Genomic DNA, 11,054 nt, shown 5'->3' with positions numbered 1-11,054 from the left:
TTAAGTTGTTGTTTAGCTTTCCAGCTTGCATACTCGTACATTCAATGTACTGATGCCAGTTGGCCTGCATCTTATTATAATGTGGACGCAGGTAACCAGGATCAACATCCAGTATGCCGTTGGTCCAGCTGAGCACTCCAGAGTCAGTGGTGAGCCTCTTTGTGTTCCGGAGGACTCTGTTATTTTGTTCTCCTAGTTTTTCTTTATTAGGATGTTGTGGGGTCTGTCCCAACATCTACCTCAGTGTTATAGAGGCTTCATAGACAGTCAGACAGTTAGTATTGAGTCTCTCATCTATGTATTTACATATTTTCTATTTTTGAGACACGAGTTGCATTTTTTGCCAAATTTTATCATTTAAGTTGCTTTATGATCTTTTATTGCATTGAGTGTTCCGCTGTGTTAAGTAGCTAGGCCAAGGGTTCGCTTGGGGCCAGCAATGGTCTTCGAGTGCCAATCCCGCCCAGGGTGTAGGGTCGGGGCGTGACAAACTTGGTATTAGAGCACAGAGTTCAAGAGTCCTAAGGAGTCTATGAAGCTGTGTCCGTAGAGTCCTTGTTATCGGTGTGAAGCGCGCCACATCTATAATTAGGAGACTGCAACATTTAGGAAATTTTTCACTTCCTTCATACCCATCTCGTGCGTTAGAGGTTATCTCTAAAAGTTTCCCTCTAATTCATGCGTGTGCGCCTCCACGAAGAGTTGTTAGAGGGCGTCCTGCTAGGCATAATGTTGAGGAGCAAGAGTTACCTTATGCACCTGAAGTGCAACCTCAAGGGGAAGTTACTAATGCTGAGTTGAGAGAGGTAATTGTGATACTGAGTCAAGCTGTAACTAACCAGATTGGTCAGCAAAGGGGAGCTCGACATGAAGGAGCTGACACTTCAAGGATTTGTGAGTTCTTGGGGATGAATCCTCCGAGTTTCATGGGTTCGAGCACTACTGAGGATCCAGAGAACTTTATTGATGAGCTGAAGAAGGTATTTGACGTGATGCATGTGGCAGATATTGAGCGAGTTGAACTAGCTACGTATCAATTGAAGGATGTTGCTAGAACTTGGCTCGACCAGTGGAAAGGGGGAAGAGCTGAAGATGCACCACCTGCGAGTTAGGCCTATTTTGAGGAAGCTTTCTTGGGGAGTTTCTTTCCTCGAGAATTGAAAAAGGCCAAGGTACGTGAGTTCATCACACTTAAACAAGAGTCTTTAAGTGTTCATGAGTATGGGTTGAAGTTCACCCAACTATCCAGTTATGCTCCGGAGATGGTTGCGGACATGAGGAGTAGAATGAGCTTGTTTGTTGCTGGGCTGTCTCGTCTGTCGAGTAAGGAAGGTAGGGCTGCAATGCTTATCGGGGACATGGACATATCAAGGTTGATGGTTTATGTGCAACAAGTTAAGGAAGAGAAACTGAGGGACATGAAAGAGTTCAGAAATAAGAAAGCTAAGACCGAAAATGAGTACAGGCAGCAGAAAAGTAATGCAAACCGTTCGTCCTTTCAACCAAGGCAAAAGGGACATTCTCTATCATCTGCTAGGGCACCTGCACCCAAATACAGAGGTGAGTATAATGGCCAGAATTTGAAGGACTTCAAGGCTAGATCAACACCGTCCCCAGGTAGTGTGGCACAAGGAGGTAGTTTGACCCCTGCATGTGCTTGGTGTGGTAGAACCCACCCAGGTAAATGTCGTGATGGCCAGACATGTTGTTTTAAGTGTGGACAAGAGGGTCACTTCATGAAGGAGTGCCCTAAGAACAAGCAAGGTAGTGGAAATCTGGGCAATAGGGCCCAATCTTCACCAATTGCTCCCCCAGATAGGACGTCACCTAGAGGAGCCACTTCTGGTACTGGTGGAGGAGCAAACCGCCTCTATGCAATCACCAGTCGCCATGAACAGGTGAACTCTCCAGATGTTGTCACTGGTATGATCAAAGTCTTTGCTTTTGATGTGTATGCTTTGCTAGACCCAGGAGCAAGTTTATCTTTTGTAACCCCTTACGTTGCAAATAAGTTTGATATTCTTCCTGAAAGACTTTGTGAACCTTTTTGTGTTTCTACACCTGTTGGGAAATCTATTCTAGCAGAAAGAGTCTATCGTGATTGTCCCATTTTCATCAATCACAAGAGCACCATAGCAAATTTAGTTGAGTTAGACATGGTACTTTTCGGTGTCATTCTAGGTATGGACTGGCTTCACGCCTGTTATGTATCAATAGATTGTAGAACTCGAGTGGTCAAGTTTCAATTTCTAAATGAGCCAGTCATGGAGTGGAGTAGGAGTTCAGCAGTGCCTAAGGGTCGTTTCATTTCATACCTTAAGGCGAGAAAGTTAGTTTCGAAGGGCTGTATCTATCACTTAGTCCGAATTAATGACTCTAGTGTTGAGATACCTCTCATTCAGTCAGTTCCTATAATAAGAGAGTTTCTAGAAGTTTTTCCTGATGACCTACCTGCAGTTCCTCATGAGAAAGAAATAGATTTCGGCATAGATATCATTCCAGGTACTCGTCCCATCTCTATTCCGCCATATAGAATGGCACCAGCAGAGTTGAAAGAGTTGAAGGAGTAGTTGAAAGATCTCCTAGATAAGGGTTTCATTCAACCAAGTGTCTCACCTTGAGGCGCTCCGGTCTTGTTTGTGAGAAAGAAAGATGGTTCCCTTAGGATGTGTATAGACTACCGCCAGTTGAACAAGGTTACCATCAAGAATAAGTATCCTTTTCCGATGATTGATGATCTTTTCGATCAGCTTCAGGGTGCCACCTGTTTTTCAAAAATTGACCTCAGATCAGGCTATCATCAATTAAGAGTAAGGGAATGTGATATTCCAAAGACAGCTTTCAGAACCAGATATGGTCATTATGAGTTTTTGGTCATGTCCTTTGGTTTGACTAATACACCAGCAACATTCATGGACCTTATGAATAGAGTTTTCAAACCTTATTTAGATATGTTTGCTATCGTCTTCATTGATGACATACTAATCTATTCAAGGAATGAAGAAGATCATGCTAGTCATCTTAGAATAGTTCTTTAACTTTGAAAGATAAGGAGTTGTATGCCAAGTTCTCTAAGTGTGAGTTTTGGATTGAGTCTGTGACATTTCTAGGCCACATTGTGTCTAGTGATTGAATTAAAGTTGCTACTCAGAAAATTGAGGCAGTGCAGAATTGGCCTAGACCTACATCTCCAACTGATATTAGAAGTTTCTTGGGTTTAGCTGGCTATTATAGAAGGTTTGTAGAAGGGTTCTCGTCTATTTCATCTCATTTGACCAAGTTGACTCAGAAGACAGTGAAATTTCAATGGTCTGAAGCTTGTGAGAAAAGCTTTCAGGAATTGAAAAAGAGGTTGACTACTGCCCCAGTTTTGACTTTACCAGAAGGTACTCAAGGTTTTGTGGTGTATTGTGATGCATCTAGAGTTGGTTTGGGTTGTGTCTTAATACAGAATGGCAAGGTTATAACTTATGCCTCCAGACAGTTGAAGATTCATGAGAAGAACTACCCAACCCATGACTTAGAGTTGGCTGATGTAGTATTCGCTTTGAAGATATGGGGTTATTATTTGTATGGTATGCATGTTGATATATTCACTGATCACAAGAGTCTTCAATATGTGCTCACTCAGAAAGAGCTTAATCTCAGACAGAAGAGGTGGTTAGAACTACTCAAGGATTATGACCTGAATATTCTTTACCACCCAGGTAAGGCTAATGTTGCTGATGATTCCTTGAGCAGGTTGTCTATGGGTAGCACTGCCCATATTGAACAAGGAAAGAGAGAGTTAGAAAAAGATGTGCACAGACTAGCACGCCTGGGAGTCAGACTTATGGATTCTGCAGAAGGAGGAATAAAGGTGACGAACGGGGCTGAGTCATTATTAGTTTCAGAAGTAAAGAGAAACAAGACCAAGATCCCATTTTGCTTGAGTTGAAGGCAAATGTTCAAAAGCAAAGAGTATTAGCTTTTGAACAAGGGGAAGATGGTGTATTGAGATATCAAGGTAGATTGTGTGTACCTATGGTGGATGGACTTCAAGAGAAGATTATGGAGGAAGCTCATAGCTCTAGATATTCTATTCATCCGGGTTCCACAAAGATGTATCGTGATTTGAGAAAAGTTTAATGGTGGAATAGCTTGAAGAAAGGCATTGCTAAATTTGTTGCTAAGTGTCCAAATTATCAGCAAGTGAAAGTTGAACACCAAAGGCCCGGTGGTTTGGCTCAGAAGATAGAACTTCCGGAATGGAAGTGGGAGATGATCAATATGGATTTCATCACAGGGTTGCCAAGGTCTCGTAGACAACATGATTCTATTTGGGTAATTGTCGACAGAATCATAAAATTAGCCCATTTTCTGTCGGTAAAGACTACCCATTCAGCAGAAGATTATGCCAAGCTATATATTCAAGAGGTGGTGAGACTTCATGGAGTCCAGTCTCCATTATTTCAGATAGAGGTGCACAATTTACTGCACAGTTCTAGAAATCTTTTCAGAAAGGCTTGGGTTCAAAGGTGAACTTAAGTACTGCCTTTCATCCTCAGACTGATGGGCAAGCAAAGCGCACTATTCATACTTTAGAATATATGTTGAGGGCTTGTGTGATTGATTTCAAAGGTAATTGGGATGATTACCTACCTCTCATTGAGTTTGCCTACAACAACAGTTATCACTCTAGCATCCAAATGGCTCAATATGAAGCTCTTTATGGGAGAAGATGTAGATCTCCTATTGGATGGTTTGAAGTTGGTGAAGCAGGGTTGATAGGACCAAATTTAGTTCACCAAGCTATGGAGAAGTTGAAAGTGATTCAAGAAAGGTTGAAAACGGCACAGAGTCGTCAAAAATCCTACACTGATGTTAGGAGAAGGGCGTTAGAGTTCGAAGTAGATGATTGGGTATATTTGAAAGTTTCACCCATGAAGGGGGTTATGAGGTTTGGTAAGAAGGGGAAACTTAGTCCCCGGTATATTGGACCGTACCGCATAGGCAAGAGGATTGGCAATGTTGCTTATGAGTTGGAGCTACCACAGAAGCTAGCACCGGTTCATCCGGTATTTCACATCTCCATGTTGAAGAAGTGCATGAGCGATCCTTCATTGATCCTACCAACTGAAAATATTAGGATCAAGGATAACTTATCTTATGAGGAGATTCCTGTTCAGATTTTAGATCGTCAAGTTCGCAGGTTGAGAACAAAAGAGGTAGCATCAGTTAAGGTCCTTTGGAGGAACCAATTTGTTGGGGAAGCTACTTGGGAAGCTGAAGAGGACATGAAAAAGAGATAACCACATCTCTTTGAATCCGGAGGAAATGAAGATCAAGGTACTAATTTCCTTTTTAGTTTTCTTTAAATTATAGTGAGCATGTTGTTGTTGTTTGCATTTTGCTTGTTGGGTGTTTGAGTTTGATGTTACACCCTTAGCCTAGTAAGAGTAATCTCATTCGAGAACGAATGTTCCCAAGGGGGAGATATTTTGACATCTTGCAATTCGAAATAACTATGAAGAAACTTATAATTGGAAATAGTCTTTTTTTTTTAAAGAATGCAAATTTGGAAATTTAGTTAAGTATGGAAACAAAGTGAGTTTTTGGTCAACTTCAAACGGTCATAAATCCTAGCTCAGGATGAGTTAGGTGTATTTTCAGTTATGTATGGAAAGCTCTTGGAATGATCTTTCCAACTCTGTTGAGTTTGCTCGATTTCGAGTTCGTATAAGTGAGTTTTGCCATTTGGAAGTTGGGCTGTTGGGATAAGGGAAGTTCAATCCGAATTTTTAAGGGTAGTTTGGTCTTTTCCCTAACCATTTATTTTGGTTATATTAAGGGTCTAAGCTGATTTTATATTAGTTTTACCTTTTAAAAAGTGAGAGTTAGGGTTGTGAGAGAAAATGAGAAAAGAGGAGAAAAGAGAAGAAGAAGCAAGGTTCGTCAAGATCGTCGTGGGTTTCGTCGGGGGTGATCCCTATTAAGGTATGTGAGATCACATAGTGTGGGGTTGGTTTAGTCCCCCACATGCCAAACTTGTTTCAATTTCGAGAAAAGATTGGTTGTGTTTTGTTGAATTCTTGTGGTTGTGTTGAAGTTTCTTGCTTATTTGGTACATGTTTCTGGGTGTAATTTCGAGTTTAATCTATTGTATGGTAAGGGTTTTAATGATTCTAAGTGTTTGGGGAAAGAACCTTTGAAGTTAAGAGGGTTTAGAGTTGGAGAAATGAATAAGAAAAGTTGGAATTTTCTGGGGAAAGGGGTGGGGCATTGTGCCAGCCAGCGCGCCCTAGTAGGGATTTTGAAGTTCACCCCTGGGGGCGACGCGCCAGCCAGTGCGCCCCATCAGGTCTTCTGAAGTTTGAGGGTTCGCGCCCCGTACCTCTCAGAGTGCCAGGGATGCCAGTTATCCCCATTCATTCCCCACCTTTTTGTACGTGTTCCTTAGTAATGTACCTATGTTTTCTAGTTGATTTCAACACTCTAAGGTACATCTAAACATCACGAACTCATCCATAAATATGAGATCATGAACCTTGAATCCATAATCTAATTCGAGGAAAGTTAGGAACAAAGTCAAGTTGTCACTCCCCGAGCCTACACCCTGGGCGCGACCGGCACTCGGAGACCATTGCTAGCCCCAAGCGAACCCTTGGCCTGGCTTTCTTAACTCAGCGGAAACCTGACTTAACAGAATAACTTCATGCAATGAAAGGTTATAAAACAACCAACTGATGCATAACATGCCAAAAGGCAGCTCGAGTCTCAAAATAGAATATTTACATATATACATAGATGAGAGACTCAATACTAACTGATTGTCTGTCTATGAAGCCTCTACATACTGAGATGGATGTTGAGACAGACCCCACAACATCCTATCAAAAATAGAAACTAGAAACACGAAATAATCAAGTCCTCCGGAAAGCAAGGAGGCTCACCACTGACCCTGGAGTGCTCAGCTGGATCAACGACGTGCAGGATGCTGATCCGGGGTACCTGTATCTGCATCGTCATAAGATGCAGGCCAACTGGCATCAGTATATTGAATGTACGAGTATGCGAGCTGGAAAGCTAAACCACGACTTAAGCTTGAAAAGAGTACAAAAGAACACTTACCTTGGCTCTGTTCAACTCATGAATAAATGAACTCAATATATAAAGCAATAAGACACATGCAATATATAAAGCTTGTAAAACTCTTAAAACATGACGTAAAAATCATATTTATAATATCATGAAAATACCATGTTTCCTCTCAAGGTCTACTTGTGCAATGTATGAATGAAGTCCCATACCCCCTTCCATACTAAGCAGAACCCTTGAGGAACCATGCTCTTTCTACTGTGGGAGCTTCTCTAACCGACAAACCACCACTATGAATATGAGTGGTGATACAACGTTTTACCTCACGTTGCCCGAGGACCATCCTATACCTTGCCATGATATAGGAAGCTAATGATACAACGTTTTACCTCACGTTGCCTGAGGACCATCCTATACCTGGTCTTGATATAGGAAGCTAACTTTACTAAGTGGATCCACTAGCTTAACTTTACGGGTTCATCTAAAAAGTATGACCCGTTAACTCCCATGTTGGCTGTATGGTTCTTATGGAGAGTTGAGTTTAATATGAACTCGCGTCCCCAAATCGGTGCTCGATACTACTCCCAAAATGCTTTTAGCTCATAAGTGTTTTAAACACATCTTTCTTTAAATGAGATAATTACTCAAAATCTAGCCCAAAGGCTCACTTGGAAACGATGTTCCTTTTTTTTTTAAACTAGCCCTAAGGCTCTTTTGGAATCATAGTTCCTTTCTTACTCAAATGTAAAAACATTTAGAAACCTCTTTGGGAATACATAGTTCCCTAATAGCTTTTGAGAATTGAACTCAACTTACACTCTTGACTTAACTTGAGTCTTGAGACTCTTTACTTAGCTTGAAACTCTAAGCTCTTTACTTGACTTGAAACTTGAGTCTAAAAATGAAGTTAAAACGTTCAATGAAGACTCTTGAAAAGCTTGGAGGACTTGCTTGAACTTACTTCTTAACATGGCTTGACTTGACTCTAACTTCTCTTTAACTTGATACTAACTTGCCTTGAATTGAACTATGGATTCAAGGTATATGATCACACGTATTTGGGTGAGTTCGGGACGTTTAGAAACACTTTCGGGTGTTGGAAACAACTAGGGAACATAGGTATAACACCCAGGAACATGCATGAGAAAGCATGGAAAGAAAGAGGGAACATGGCGTCCTTGGCGATCTGCAAGGCGCGGAGCGCCGCCCCAAAACTTCAGAGGGGGCCTGCTGGCACTCTGAGAGGTGTGCCGCCCCAAAGGGGAAACTTCAGAATCCCTTTTGGGGGGCGCTGGCAGGCGCGACGCGCCAACCCCCTTACCCAGAAATTCGACTTTTCTCCCTTGATTTGCCAACTCTAAACCACTCTTACTTCAAGGGCATCAACCCCAAACACTAAGGATCATCATATCCCTCAACATACCATGGATTACAACTCAAAACACAACCCAATCATGTCCCACAACCAACAATAATTTCAACAACAACAACTAACAACTTCAACAACAATTCCAATCTTTCCTCAAATCAAAAAGGAGCTTGGTGTGTGGGGGAAATGATCAACCCACACAAAGAACTCACATACCTTGATAGGGGTCACCCCCGACGATTTCCACGACGGAAACTTGTTGATCTCCTCTTCTTCTCTTCTTCTTCCCCTTCTTCTCTTCTTCTTCTCTTCTTCACTCTCAAGAACCCTAACTTTCTCTCTTTAAAATGGAACAAAAATTATCCAAAATCAGCCTAACACACCATATAATCCCAAAAGAAATGGCTAGGGAAAAAGACCAAAATGCCCTTAATTTCCCGGACAGATTTTCCTGCCAACTGCCCAACTTCTAAAAGACATAACTCGCTCATACAAACTCAGAATCGAGCAAACTCGGTGGCGTTGGAAAGATAATTCCACAAGATTCACAACCATAACTGGAACTACTCCTAACTAATCCTGAACTAGGAGTTACGACTGCTCAAAGTTGGCCAAAAAAACTCACTGATTCCCACACTTGGTCAAATTCCAGATTTTCAAATCCTTTCCAAAAATGAAAAATTTCAAATTTCAAGCCTCTTCTTAGCTATTTCAAATTGTCGAATGTTACACAAGTGAAGTTAGAGTCAAGTCTAGAAGTTAAGAAGTAAGTCAAAACAAGTTTTTAAAGTTTTCAAGAGTCTTTACTGAACGTTTAAACTTCGTTTTAAGGCTCAACTTTCAAGCAAAGTATAAAGTTGAGTTCATTTCTCAAAAGTTATTAGGGAACTAAGTATTCCTAAAGAAGTTTATAAATGTTTTCACATTTGAGTAAGAAAGGAACGATGTTTTCCAAGAGAGCCGGTGGGCTAGACTTTGAGCAATTATCTCAACTAAAGAAAGAGATGTTTAAAACACGTTTGAGCTAAAGTATATTTTGGGAGTAGTATTGAGCACCGAATTGGGGACGCGAGTTCATATTAACTCAACTCTCCATAAGAACCATGTAGCCATCATGGGATTTAACGGGTCATACTTTTAAGATGATCACGTAAGTTAAGCTAGTGGATCCACTAAGTTAAGTAAGGTCCTATATCAAGGCAAGGTATAAGATGGTCCTTGGGAAACGTGAGGTAAAACGTTGTATCATCACTAGGGCTCATAGTGGTGGTTGTCGGTTAAAGAATCTCCCACAAAAGTTATATTACTTTTATATTTAAGTAAAGTTGAGTTTGTTATTGCCTTATCTTTAACGAACTAAGTTGTTTACATTATTTTACAAGTTTTATATATTGCATGTGTCTTATTGCTTTATACTGAGTTCGGTTATTCATGAGTTGAACAGAGCCAAGGTAAGTGTTCCTTTGTACTCCTTTCAAGCTTAAGTTGTTGTTTAGCTTTCCAGCTCGCATATTCGTATATTCAATGTACTGATGTCAGTTGGCCTGCATCTTATTATGATGTAGACGCAGGTAACCAAGATCAGCATCCAGCACGTCGTTGATCCAGCTGAGCACTCCAGAGTCAGTGATGAGCCTCTTTGTGTTCCGAAGGACTCTGTTATTTTGTTTTCCTAGTTTTGCTTTATTAGGATGTTGTGGGGTTTGTCCCAACATCTACCTCAGTGTTATAGAGGCTTCATAGACAGTCAGACAGTTAGTATTGAGTCTCTCATCTATGTATTTACATATTTTCTATTTTTGAGACACGAGTTGCCTTTTTGGCCAGATTTTATCATTTAAGTTGCTTTATGATCTTTTATTGCATTGAGTGTTCCGCTGTGTTAAGTAGCTAGGCCAAGGGTTCGCTTGGGGCTAGCAATGGTCTTCGAGTGCCAGTCCCGCCCAGGGTGTAGGCTCAGGGCGTGACAGAAATGATGAATTTCTTGAATTTTAAATAAGGTAAAGTTGTGAAAATTGGGGATCTTGTTTTTGGTAATGTTTTTAATGTTTTGGGGGAGATTTGTCTTTCAAGAAATATGGTTAAGTTGGAAGATGAAAGAGTTATTAGTGAGATGAAAGGGAATATTTGGAGGTTTATGGAGTATGGTACAACTCCAATTTTAGTTGATTTTTTTCCAATTTTTTATGGGGTTGTTGATATTCAAGGTAAAAAGAGCCGGGCAAAGAAGTGTCTTGATAATTTGTTTTTATCGGTTATTTTACAATGCCATGACCAAAATTAGATTTTTTAAATCATCCGAATCATGTCGGTTTCTTTTTAGTTTTCGGTTACTTTGTTAGTGATAAACTTTCCATAGAACTAGTATATATAGCACGTTATGTTTTACCGTTTTGGTGTTTAGCCATAAGCTAATTATTTGGTATATAATTATTATTATATTAATATGGGTAATTGGGTATGATTTATGAACGTATGAGTCTAGTAATTGGATCCTTTAAAAAGTTAAAACTAATCTAAGCAACTACAGACCCAAGTCTACTGACCTAACTTTTTATGTATTTGAAAAATAAATTATAAAATATATTTGTATATTAAATTTAACATA

Source organism: Solanum verrucosum, unplaced genomic scaffold, assembly GCF_900185275.1.
Source record: "Solanum verrucosum unplaced genomic scaffold, falcon-dt-bn FXZP01000268.1, whole genome shotgun sequence".
NCBI classification, from domain to species: domain Eukaryota; kingdom Viridiplantae; phylum Streptophyta; class Magnoliopsida; order Solanales; family Solanaceae; genus Solanum; species Solanum verrucosum.
This window is presented reverse-complemented; position numbering follows the sequence as displayed.